This window comes from Pinus tabuliformis, chromosome 1_2 (genome assembly GCF_031772625.1).
Source record: "Pinus tabuliformis cultivar Carrire ecotype Pingquan chromosome 1_2, CPIR1, whole genome shotgun sequence".
NCBI lineage: Eukaryota > Viridiplantae > Streptophyta > Pinopsida > Pinales > Pinaceae > Pinus > Pinus tabuliformis.
Window position 1 is genome coordinate 747,233,907 of NC_142298.1, and position 13,472 is coordinate 747,247,378.

The 13,472-nt window shown below is 42.4% G+C and overlaps 1 pseudogene; it reads left to right on the top strand.

The window, feature by feature from the left end:
• LOC149207922 (protein ASPARTIC PROTEASE IN GUARD CELL 2-like) overlaps window positions 1–11,909 on the top strand; it is a 95,247-nt pseudogene extending 83,338 nt beyond the window's left edge.
• Window positions 11,910–13,472: the final 1,563 nt, after the last annotated feature.

Sequence of the window (13,472 nt, forward strand, 5' to 3'; positions counted from 1 at the left end):
ACGGAATATTCTTTTTCGGGTAGCGAATGGAAAGCTGCCACGTGGCAAGCCCGGAGGCCGCCACGTGGCCTAGGGTGACATCAGCAAGTTCAGATGGCGTATATCAAAACTTTTGGTGGCAGCGAGGTTTGATCCCGGGACGTCCCGTCTAACACCCAAGTGCTTAACCGTTGAGCCACAACTACAGGTCTTGTTATATGGGCGGGGAAAAATTTATATGAAGTTTAAATTTGTTTTAGGCTAGGCCCGAAAGGGGCTAGTCCCCATACCATATGCCCATCCGCCGGGACCATGGCGCTCCACCTTAAACCGCCGGGTATTAAACCGTTCAACTGTTATAATATATACGTGTTCACATTGCTACCAAATGCGGGAGTTAACACATAGTTCACCACCCGTCCACTAACCTTCCAGGTGCACCATCCAAGGTAAACTGCCCATTGATAAATGCATTCACATGTGCCATTAAAACAATTCGTTAACTGGCGGTCTCTCTGGCGGAGGATTTGGCGAAGCGCTACAAAAATGGTGGAATTGTCGATTTGTCAGGGTTATCTGGCAGTTAGCCAGTTTTATCTGGAGTTTTTCTAGGGCAGACTAGAGAAACTTTAATGAGCCATAACTTTTACATTTTTCAGAGGTCACTTGGAGTGTATAACTCACATTTGCAATTATGGGAAATGGATACCTTGCACCCTTAAACAAGTACATTCCATTTTCAGATCAAGATGGTATCAGAGCACTAGGTTTGCTTGATTGACATCACTAGCTTGATTGTGTAGCTTGAAAGGTGTCTTAAGCAGTGTTGAAGATTGACTGCTTTATTATTCTGCAAACTACTTGTTGTTTGAGTTGCTGAAGCTCTTTTGTTCATTTTTATAATGACAACTTCCATAAGTGAGTTCTCAAAATCGTCCTCCTTCACAAGATTTTTTGATGAAGGCTTGAAGCAAGAATTTTTCATCATGATGAATATGGTGAGAGAAATGTATGAGGATGAAAGAAAGAGCTCTAGACTTCAAGAGCAGTTGAATTCCATGAGGGAAGAGAAGCAATTGCTTTTTGACCAATTGCAGGAAATGGAAGAACAACTTCATATTGCAAACATGAATCTGGAAAGGATGCATGAGTTGGAGACACAACTCCTTATTGCCAAAGAAGCCTTAGCCAAGAATCAGCTTGAAGAAGAGGTAAACAATTCTAGTTTGTCTTCAAATTCTTATAAGAATGTTTATGTTGGTTCTTTTGAGAAACATACCAAAGGCATAGGGTCCAAGTTGATGTCCAAAATGGGATATGAAGGAAAAGGATTGGGCAAACATGCACAGGGTATAGTTGAGCCAATAATGGTTGAGGTAAGGCCTAAGTATTTGGGTCTTGGCTATGGACAATCTTATGGAGAAAGTTTCAAAGCAGCCATGAAGGCAATTGAAATAGTTCCTAGAAGGAGTTTCATTTCAAGTTCTCTATCTCAAGGTTGTAAAGGTTGTATCCTTGATGAATGCAATAGTTTGAAACATACCTTGCAAGAAGAAGGTGTGCATAAGAATGCACTTGAACAAGAGAATTGTGAAATCTCTAAAACCATTGAAGGGATTGATGGTGTTCCAAAAGGAGCTTCTTCTTCATTTGATTCACCTCCTCATGAAGGTAATGAAGGTGAAAGAAAAAGGTATAAATCTGATTTCAATCATATTTCCTTTGATCATGTAAAGCATGGAAAATTTCCACATAAGCATTGGAAAAGAATTGCATGTTCTTTTTTTGGTTTGGTTAACCATAGTGTTTCTAGATGTTGGAAAAGAATGGTAACATACAAGAAACTTTTGAAGGAAAGGAGGCAAGAAGCCAAAGTTCCATTGAACAATGCAAATCATGCTGTCAAGAAGATGAACATGTGTTGCACTTATTGCCATAAGCAAGGACATAACTCTTGAAAGGTGTTGGACTCTGAATCCAACAATGCGTCCACGAAAATTGAAGAAATTGGAGAAAGAGTATGGCAAGAATGGGAAGGAAGTTTCCATCACTGATATGTGTCAGGATGATACACTTGTTGATATCGATGTGCAGTTAAAGGAAGCGCCTTTGAAATGGATTGGTAAGAAATGTTAGCATTCTTATCCAATTAAAGTTGCATGTCTTTTGATTGAATGCATTTCTTTGTTAAGGGAATGCAAGTTGCAGGATGGAAAAGCTGAGTATGAGACTCACTCTATCGCAGCGAAAGTTATATTCATTTCAGCTTTGAAAGTACATGTACATGTGATCGAGGATATTGTACTTAAGAGAAAGTTGAAGGATAAACTGCATGCATGAGAATGATATGCATGAGCACAGGGATCATGATGATTTCCTTGTATTTTAAACATGTATGTGTGATTAACTTGAAGGGTTGATTACTTTGTTTTTAACCATGCATGTAATGTAATATTGACTTGGAAAAAGTTAATTTGATCTCCAAGATTGTAAAGAGGAGAAATGATGAAGTGTTTCATCTTTGTAAAAGCCTTGTCATTTGGGAGGCAACTCTTCTTCTGGAGCGGAGGTGCCATGGATGGGCATCGTGACAGTTGGCAAGCCCACATGTTCAGAAGAAGATTTCAGCTAATATATCAGCAAGTATCATTGCTGGTTTCCGCAAATTTTTAGTTTGTTTGGCGAACAAGCTTGGTCAGGATTCGACAAGTACTTGGCTAACTGCAGTGAAAAATTGCCATGACGACAGTTGGCAAGACAGGACATTTTGGCATCAGTATGCTCTTTTGGTTGAACAGAAGAGGATATTTATGTTCCTCAAGTGTTGTACAGTTCAGTTCAGAGATTTAGTAAGCTTTTGGGGACCAAAAGCCCTCTCATTTGGGAGGTGTGATCAGGAGCTCAGGACCAAGTGTCGTAAAATGGTAAAAAATGAAAGTGCTCAAAACTAGTTTGAACCTAAACAAACGGATAGATCTCGTCTTCCTGATTCTGGCACCGTGAACGGTTCGAAAAATGGTCGTCGTATGAGAAAGTTATGCCAAAAAGAAGAATTGCCCAATAACATTGAAATTTTGAATTTTTTCAAAAAAATTTAAAATAGAATATTCCACGGAATATTCTTTTTCGGGTAGCAAATGGCAAGCTGCCACGTGGCAAGTTCGGAGGCCGCCACGTGGCCCAGGGTGACATCAGCAAGTTCGGATGGCGTATATCAAAACTTTTGGTGGCAGCAAGGTTTGATCCCGGGACGTCCCGTCTAACACCTAAGTGCTTAACCGTTGAGCCACAACTATAGGTCTTGTTATATGGGCGGGGAAAAATTTATATGAAGTTTAGATTTGTTTTACCATATGCCCATCCGCCAGGACCATGGCGCTCCACCCTAAACCGTCGGGTATTAAACCGTTCAACTGTTATAATATATACGTGTTCACATTACCACCAAATGCGGGAGTTAACACATAGTTCATCGCCCGTCCACTAACCGTCCAGGCGCGCCATCCAAGGTAAACTGCCCGTTGATAAATGCGTTCACATGTGCCATTAAAACAATTCGTTAACCGGCGGTCTGTCTGGCGGAGCGCTACATAAATGGCAGAATTGCCGATTTGTTGGGGTTATCTGGCAGTTAGCCAGTTTTATCTGGAGTTTTTCTAGGGCAGACTGGAGAAACTTTAATGAGCCATAAATTTGGCTAGGAAAGTCTTTTTTGGATGAATTTTCTTTTGATTTTGGGTAACTTCGATCTTCTGAAGCCATTAGCACAGGTTTCACAGCCATCTGAGTTCATTTGCAGGTGATTTTGCTTCGTGGAAGTTCCAGGAGCCACCAAGGCCAAATCAGTTTGGGAGCTGCATTGGGAATTGTGCAGCCTGTGAATGTGGAACGAAGGTCATTCCTGAAGTTTTTCAGCATTCTGATTCCATTTCTACAGCTCGTTTTTCCTTTTGAGGCAATCTTCTCACTGTTTAGCTTCAGGGAAGCTTTCAGGGCCAACAGGGCCATTTCAGTGCTTGAGCTGTTCGGGGGCTGTGTTCATCCATTTTTGGTGATTCAAAAGCTTATGTCTGCTATTTTCGACCTTCTGAGTCTAATGGAAAAGGTTTTAGAACCAATTGAGGTCATCTTCACCTCGAAATTCTCCATGCAAGTTTAAAGGGCCACCAGTGCCAATTCGGGAAAGTACTGTATGAGGTACAATTTCACTATTTAGTGTTTGGGAAAGAGCATGTTTAGCTAATTCCTATCTTCTGATTCTGTATTTACAGTTAGATCTGTCTTTCGAGACACTCATATTCTTGTATTAGCCTTTGTAGCATTTTTAATACAAGAGGACAAGCCTAGGTTGAGAGGTTTGGTCCAGCAGATGTAGCCCAGAGGGGGTGAACTGCTTTATCATTTTGATGTCTTTATTTGCTGAAGATGATGTGCTAAACAAAACTGATATAAAGTGTTAATCAACAAATATACATAACTTTCATACACACATAATCACCTATTCAGCTGCAGAAAGTTATCTGTCTTATTCCGCAAGACATCAAACTTCAAGTATGTGTATGTCAAAGACTTCTAAGTGTTTACTTCGTTATTTCTTTAGGCAGAGCCTGTAGAGGGCCAGGTAGCCTCTGCAACTCATCCTCTTTTTAGAGGTGACATGTCTGGTGAATGCCCCTACAGTCTATCTCTGTATAAGAAATAAGAAGTTTTCACATTTTCAGAGGTCACTTGGAGTGTATAACTCACATTTGCAATTATGGGAAATGGATACCTTGCACCCTTAAACAAGTACATTCCATTTTCAGATCAACTGGATATCGGTAAGATAAGACATTATATCATTACGATATTCATACTTGTTGTCCCTGAGGATGTCAATGTCAAGTTGAATGTGTCGCAGCGGCTCTACGATGGATTCCATGGAAGCAGGGGCCACAAGGCTACTTTGCGAGCTAACTGGAGAGATAGCCTCAACGTCCTCTGGCTTCCGTTTGGCCTAGTTGGTCGAGGACGAATTGTGACCTAGCTTGGGACGCCCAACTTGGGCATGCAACCCCCTCCATTAGTGAGGACAACCCTGTTGGTGGGGCATGCTGAAATTGACAAAGGTTGATGACCAGCTATAGGGCAAGTTCGTAGAGAGTCCTTTATTTAACCTTGCAAAAAACACAACAATGCCTAATACCACAAAACTATTGCCCTGAACGAATATGAACCACCAAACCGACACCAAAACCAGACGGGTCGGATGGGCAAGAGTTTACCTAGACAAGAGAGCAAAGCAGAGCAACTCCCATCTACAACATCGAAGCTTGATGCAAACAGAGTATGCGACCCCAATTATAGAAGAGTAGAATATTGTTACCTTCAGACCAGAGAGGAGACCCAAGCCAATAGCACAATTTACGAGAGACATGAATAATACCCACACACCTATGAAGACTAGAAAGAGCCCTCGTGGACTGGGGTGGAACCAAAAGTTGCCGCAGGTGCGAAGAGGGAATATAGCCTATGAAGGCGTGGAAACTATACCAAACCGTGACTGTCGGGTGCCTGGATCCCAATGGAAGACAAGAAGACAGGACCCAACCCACACACAAAAATTGCAGTTGTCGTCTACACTCCTCAACCAAGGTCGAAACCCAAGTAAAGCGTCATAGACCTAAACCCCGACACTTTCACTCTCCTTCGAACCCAAATTCATTGCCCAGCCAAATTGAAGCGGACCGTTAGCCGACTCTGAATTTAACCACAAATTGTGTAAGGGATATTATCACACAAAGGGAATGAATGTAGAGATGATACATGAGGGGGAGTTAATAGCTGCGTGAAGGAGGAGCATGCCTCAATGGCCTTGCATGAGACATGTGTACATCTGCGTGATCACCCCATTGGGATTTATTACTTTTATTGTTATTCTCTATTGTTAAGTAATTTTTATTTTAAATTCAAATTATTAATAAATTAAAAAATCATTTATTTATTAGTGATTTCATATAATAAAAATAATAATATTCTAAGTTGATATAAAACTCAAACAAAAACTCATAAACTTCTCGAATTTTGTTAATCCAATTAGATATGTAAAAGATTAGTAATTGAGGCAAGTTACTTTTTTCTATAATTTATTATATAAATTATTAGTAAGTGATGTACGTTATTCAACGCGTGCAAATGCATGGCAACTCATTGAGAATTGAGTATGCAAGGCATCTGATTAAGAATCTGAGTGAATTAACCATACGAGGGAAGGTATAGGAAAATATGCATCTCTCACCAAATATTTTTTAGCCCAACCTATTACGCTTTCTCAAACCACTACCTAATGCGAGACAGAAATATTTGTCTCGACTTGTGAAGTGATTACGGCCTTCGCCCAATAAAATTGTATTATTCAATGTAGCACCGAGATGTTGACATTCGGCGCCACGTCTGTCCGCAGTGTCACCATCGGCTGCGACCACGACAACGTTGGTCTCTTCACTGGGGCCACCGGGTTGCTCGGCCTAGGAGCTGGGCCGCTCTCCGTCCCCTGGCGACGGGACGCACCTTCTCCTATTGCCTTGTCGACCGGCCGTCAGAATCCTCCAGTACTCTCGAATTCGACCCGAAATCCATTCCGGTCAAGTCTATTTTTACCCCCCTACAGATGAATCCCTCTCTTCGAACTTTCTACTATGTCTCCCTCATTGCGATTAGTGTCGGTGGCGTGCTCCTCGACTCTGTTCTATCCGATGTCTTCCGCATCGACGAAACATTGGATCGCAGAGGGTTCATCATCGACTCCAGCACCGCTGTCATGCGCCTTCTGACAGCCGCCTACTACGCCGCAAGGGACGCCTTCGTCGCAGGCACTCGAAAACTTCCGAGAGCCGAGGGCGTCTCCATTTTCGACACCTGCTACGACCTGTCGTGTAATGACCTGCGTTCTCCCGGTTCGTGCGACGAGCGGTTCATCCCTCAGGCACGCATTTTGGTTAGAAGTGCGAGCTCTTTTGAAGTGTGCAATGTGTTATGCGCACATGTGAGAGGGCAAGCTATGTTTATATGGCATGGAGCATGTGTTAACATGTATGGAGGCCGACTTACATTGGTGAGGGAGCCGACGATGCGTTTGAAGACTTTGCGATGGTGTTTGGGGCGTTGGGCGAGTCGGCTGGGCAACCAGACTTCGCCCTACGCTTGGATATATATTGTGGAGCGTTTGCTCTCATTTGACATCACCTCATTCGCTCAACAAGGTAGTGCGCAAGTCTAAGGGAAGGCGCAGATTTAGTATGCGCCCATTCTTGGGCAAGTGTGCACGGTGAAGCGCGGTTGTGGGTGAAGGTGTGGGCAGGAGTGCCCGGCGGTTGGGTGAGGGCGTGCACGGGTGTGTGGCGCCCGACGGTTTTGTGCGACGACTTGGCGCGGGTGTCTTGGCGACTCGGGTGAGCGCCCGCCCGGTGTGTAAGTGTGCACGGTGACTTGGTGAAGTGTTGAGATTGTGAACGGAGGTGTGTCTCGGGTAGAGGCGCCCGTGTGTGGCGACTTGGAGGCGTGCCCAAGTTGGGCAAACAACATGGTCGTGCGACAAGGTGAACGAAGGGTTGGTGAGTCGTGCGACAACCGTGTGGAGGTGCTGACGAGCTAGGAAACCGAGTTTGCCGAAGTTGTGAAAATTTGGCTAAGTGTAAATTTGGGGTTTCCAAAGATTTAACTTGTACATTGTAAAAGTGAAGATTGTATAATATATTGATATCGGGTAGACTCATATTGCAGGGAGTTTCCCCTCCCTTTATACTGTTGTGCATTTCTCTTGTATAACGGTGTTGATAATGAATGTGTATGGGTATTCATTGGTATAAAGGAACACACTAATAATACTTGGTTGCGAAACACAAACTAAGTAGGATAAGTAGAATGTTAGGTGTAGTCCACGAACATAAGTGTTGGTGAAAAGAAAGTGTTCGGTGGTGCCGCACCTCACTATAAGCGGTTGAAAGACTACCGCAGGTGTAGGGGCGTGACAGGTGGTATCAGAGATTGGTTGGAGCTGGTGAGCAAGGTTGCTCGTGACGAAGTGAAAGTGGAAGCAGGTACTTGCAGGTGAAAGAAGCTGATTTCACATACAGGTGGAACAAGTGCTGGTTCATGGTTGCAGGAAACTTGTTGAAGCTGGTGAATGGTAAAAGAGGTTTAGCAGAGGTGAAGCTTAGTGCTTGGGCCAAGCTGAACGACAAGACATGGCAGGTTTGGAAGAATGCGAAGGGAAGCTCTTGCTTACCTTATATAGGTTGAAGTGGATGAAAGAAGAGAATCTCCGGATTCGAGATAAGCTTGAAGTCTTGGAAAAGAATGTTGAAGACAAACTTCTTCAACTTGGTTGGACAATGGAGCAAGATGAAGTTGTAGATTGTACTAACAAGGAAGAGGAAGCCGTGATAGTTGAAGATGTTGCAGACATGACCATGATGGAGGATGAACTTGAAATCACTCAAGTTGGACCAGGATCGTGCAGTTTGCAGACATGTATGGATGAGGAGACTCATATGGAAGAGCCTCATGATGATGATGTAAGTACTATTGATACTTGTGTTTCATTTGAGCATTTGGTAGATGGGTCGTATGCAAGGAAGAGCAAAGTCAGTTTGCCAATGCAAGGGAGCCTCTTACCATGGATGTCTATGATGAGACCTTGTATGGAGAAGCAAGGATTGTTGATTGTTGCAGGACTTGTTGGGGTTGTTTGTGACCTTATAGTACAAGGTACAAAGGCTCGTGACAAGGGAGCAACATGATGATCGTTACGAAGGATTGGGTCATGCTTTAGCCACATGGAGAATTGGCTAAGTGCCCGGCATGACTCATGAACAGATTGAAGGGCACACATTTGAGGTATGATGATACTTGAGTGGACTTCTCATGGCCGAGACCAAGAAAAGAAGTCTTGGTGGAACCTTAGTGGGGGAGCCATGATGTAAGGGACTGGTGATGTGATGATGATGATATGGTTGTGTGATCGAGTTCACTAGACTGAAGATTGCAGACTTGGATGAGGATGACCGATTGTTGTTATGGGTATACTTGGTTGGACTACATGGGCAGCTTAGTCATGGAGATCAGGTTGGAAACATGGAGCATGGCAGTCTTATACAGGGACATTGTGTAGGAGCACTTATAGAGGTGTCACTTATGAGAATCCAATGAGGAGTGCCAAGGCAGGGATGTTGTGCAGGTGGATTTACTTATGTGACATGGAGACTTATTATTTATGAGCTGATGGAGAGGTTGTGCACTTATGTACAACAAGGCCATGGACTTGGATGGAGTTGTGAGCAGACTATGGAGCATTCCTACTACATGGAGAGTTGAGGCATCTTGCAGAGACCTTTGGGCCGAGACTTGCATGCTTGCTAGAGTATTGGTTGGAGATGACTCATGGAGCTCATGATGACATGAGGTTGTGACTTTTAGGAACTTCATACATGGTGGACTTAGAGGATCTGATGCATTGAGGAGCTGAGGTCAAAGACTTTGATGCAGAATGGGGTGCATACTTTCAAGTACATGTATGGGAATGGCTTGAAAGAGTGACTTGATGTGGAGGATCGATATGAGACACTTTGGAGTGATGGAGTTACAACGATGATGATGCCTTGGTGACTACACTTGGGCATGGGTTGAGCCGAGACTCAACTACTTTGGACACATGGGAGCTGATTGATCTATGATCATGGACAGCACATGGATAGATGAGACAGGTGTATACTTGTTTCTATGGCAGACTTGAGGGATGGCACATTGCAGATATGATGGAGGTTGCTTCATGGACCTAGATGTGGCACATCGAGAGTCGGAGTTTGATGAGATGGTCTCTTCATATTGAAGAGGTACACATCTGGATGATGATGTTGGGATAGATGTGGCTGATTTCATGCAGCACATTAGTACCAGACATCATGGACATCATGTTGCAGATGAGATGAGGACTACTTCATGGACCTGAGCATGGCTTATACTTGTATGGAGATGGATTCTTGATCGAGTTGAGGATGTGACGGGATGTTCAGAGAAACGACTGATGGTGGCATGAGGATGTGCATTCTCATGGTTTGAGCGTGACAGTTGGACTGATCACCCGACTAGTTCAGACATGGGGGCCGGCATGTATAGAGATGTGTTAGCATTGTGTTGGAGTATCATGGCAGCAGTTCACATGAGGACGACACATGATGAGGTCGACACGAGGTGTTGCAGGAAGCATGTAGCTTGAGATGGAGGGGCCAGCCTTCCACGATGGAGAGCAGCATGTGGAGATTGTGACAGGGTGATCGATGGTCATGGATTGAGATGATTTCCGATGTATAGCATACCGATGAGGTGTATACCTTGGTATGGTGATCTTGGTGACATATGGTTGCCGGGATGAGACATGATGGAGATGGTGGTTCTACATATGTTGCAGAGATGTTTGCAGTATGTGGAGGAGTTGACATCATGGTTGTTGTTGATCTTGGTGGATGGCTACCAGGATGGTATGTTGTCGAGGATGACAACGATTTCAGGTGGAGGAGGATGTAACGACCTGCGTTCTCCTGGTTCGTGCGACGAGCGGTTCATCCCTCGGGCGCGCGTTTTGGTTAGAAGTGCGAGCTCTTTTGAAGTGTGCAATGTGTTATGCGCATATGTGAGAGGGCGAGCTATGTTTATATGGCATGGAGCATGTGTTAACATGTATGGAGGCCGACCTACATTGGTGAGGGAGCCGACGATGCGTTTGAAGACTTTGCGATGGTGTTTGGGGCGTTGGGCGAGTCGGCTGGGCAGCCAGACTTCGCCCTACGCTTGGATATATATTGTGGAGCGTTTGCTCTCATTTGACATCACCTCATTCGCTCAAACACATTCGCTCAACAAGGTAGTGCGCAGTTCTAGTGCGCAAGTCTAAGGGAAGGCGCAGATTTAGTATGCGCCCATTCTTGGGCAGGTGTGCATGGTGAAGCGCGGCCGTGGGTGAAGGTGCGGACAGGAGCGCCCGACAGTTGGGTGAGGGTGTGCATGGGTGTGTGGCACCCGACAATTTTGTGCGATGACTTGGCACAGGTGTCTTGGCGACTTGGTTGAGCGCCCGCCCGGCGTGCAAGTGTGCACGGTGACTTGGTGAAGTGTTGAGATTGTGAACGGAGGTGTGTCTCAGGTAGAGGCGTCCATGTGTGGCGACTTGGAGGCCTTCCCAAGTTGGGCAAAAACATGGTTGTGCGACAAGGTGAATGAAGGGTTGGTGAGTCGTGCGGCGACCGTGCGGAGGTGCCGACGAGCTGGGCAACCGAGTTTGCCGAAGTTGTGAAAATTTGGCTAAGTGTAAATTTGGGGTTTCCCAAGATTTAACTTGTACATTGTAAAAGTGAAGATTGTATAAGATATTGATATCAGGCAGACTCATATTGCAGGGATTGCAGGGAGTTGCCCCTCCCTTTATATTGTTGTGCATTTCTCTTATATAATGCTGTTGATAATGAATGTGTATGAGTATTCATTGGTATAAAGGAACACACTAATAATACTTGGTTGCGAAACACAAACTAAGTAGGATAAGTAGAATGTTAGGCGTAGTCCATGAACATAAGTATTGGTGAAAAGAAAGTGTTCGGTGGTGCCGCACCTCGCTATAAGCGGTTGAAAGACTACCGCAGGTGTAGGGGCGTGACATGTTGGGCCGGGAATACGTGAAGGTTCCAACCGTGGGGTTCCATTTTTCCAATGGGGCAACCTTAATTTTTCCGGCTAAAATCTTTATGATACCTGTGGATCTAATGGGAACATTTTGCTTTGTCTTTGCAGCAGCCACCTCAGATCTCTCTATCACGGGGAATATTCAGCAGCAAGGCGTTCATGTTTCCTTCGATTCCACCAACTCTCTCATTGGTTTCGCTCCCCACCAGTGTTGATAATGGCCCTCTAACACCCTGCTCAGTCTGCAACATACTATTAAATAAGATTTCCTTCGATTCCGCCAACTCTCTCATCGGTTTCGCTCCCCACCAGTGTTGATAATGCCTCTCTAACACCCTAGTAAATAAAATTTCGTAATAAAGAATAGCGTGCATATTTATAAGTCCGCAAACGCATGCGTTACATTAATTTAGATTTGTCTCGTCCGTAATTTATCGTAAAACGATGTTACAGTCCAAATTCAGTCTGCAAGTTTTCATTCGTTCGGGCAGGAATGTGATTATTAGCTTGCAAAGCCAATTGCCTCTATTGATTTTAAGGTGCCAGTCTGTTTCAAAAAATAGAAGCTCTTGTCATATTAATAGAAGCAGTTTCAAAACGTTGAACTTTCTTGTCTGGTTGGGAAGATCAATACGGACGACAATTTAAGATGTCATGAAATGTTATTTTTTTAATTATATATATATATATATATATATATATATATATATATATATTTATATTTTGATTTTTTTTTTTATTTTTGTTTTTTTATTTTTTAAATACAATTAAAAATTAATCATTTGTTTTTCTTCTATTTTTGAAATTTCCATCTTTAGTAGAATTTTTTTCAAAATAATAAGAAAAAAATACAAAAAAAAATATTTTAACCAAAATATAAAACTAAAAAAAATGGTTTTACAGAACCCTAAAAAATATAATTTGTTCCCCTCAAGATACTATAAATATGGTTTTTTTTGTATTCTTCTCCTATAAAAAAATATATTAAAAATGTGATTTTTTTTTGTTAAGTCCCCCTAAAATATGATGTTTAAAAAAAACTTAAAAAAGGGAAAAATAGTATAAAACAAAATCATCATAAATACAATGAAACATCATATTTTATCCATTTTTTTTAAATGGTAAAAATAGAAATAAAACTAACTTCTCAAATGCAAAAGTCTCCTCTTGAATGTCTTTAGTGTAGATCACCCCAAGCTTTTTAATTAATGCTTCAAAAGACCACGATTACAAAAATTGAAAGTTATTATAAAGATAAGATAGTGGGACTATAATTTTTTTTAATGTAGAATTAAATTTAAATTAATAAAAATTAATATATAGTTAATATTGTAGGCTTATTTTTACTTTTTCCAATAGTGAGATAAAATAAAATATAAATTATAAAAATTAACTTAATTATCTAGTTAATGTCTTGTTCACGCAACAACTCTATTCATTTTGATGAATATGACAATAACACTTTCACTATGAATAGAGAGTCAAATATTTCACTTAGTGCGGAGTTTGATGAAAGTATATGTAATGATATTGACCATATTAATCAAGAAATTCCTAATCCTAAGGATTATGAAGGCATGAATGATGAAGGGGAGGATGAAGAATTTCCTCCAAATGATAATTTAGTGGCACAAATGAGGATAACACATTTTCTCGGAGACAAGATTTCACGCACGCTCATTATGGTGATGAATTTCCTCCAATTTAGGATTTCAAAAACAAAGATGATGATAAGAATTTCCTCCAAGGAAGGATTTCAAAAATGCAAACGATGATGA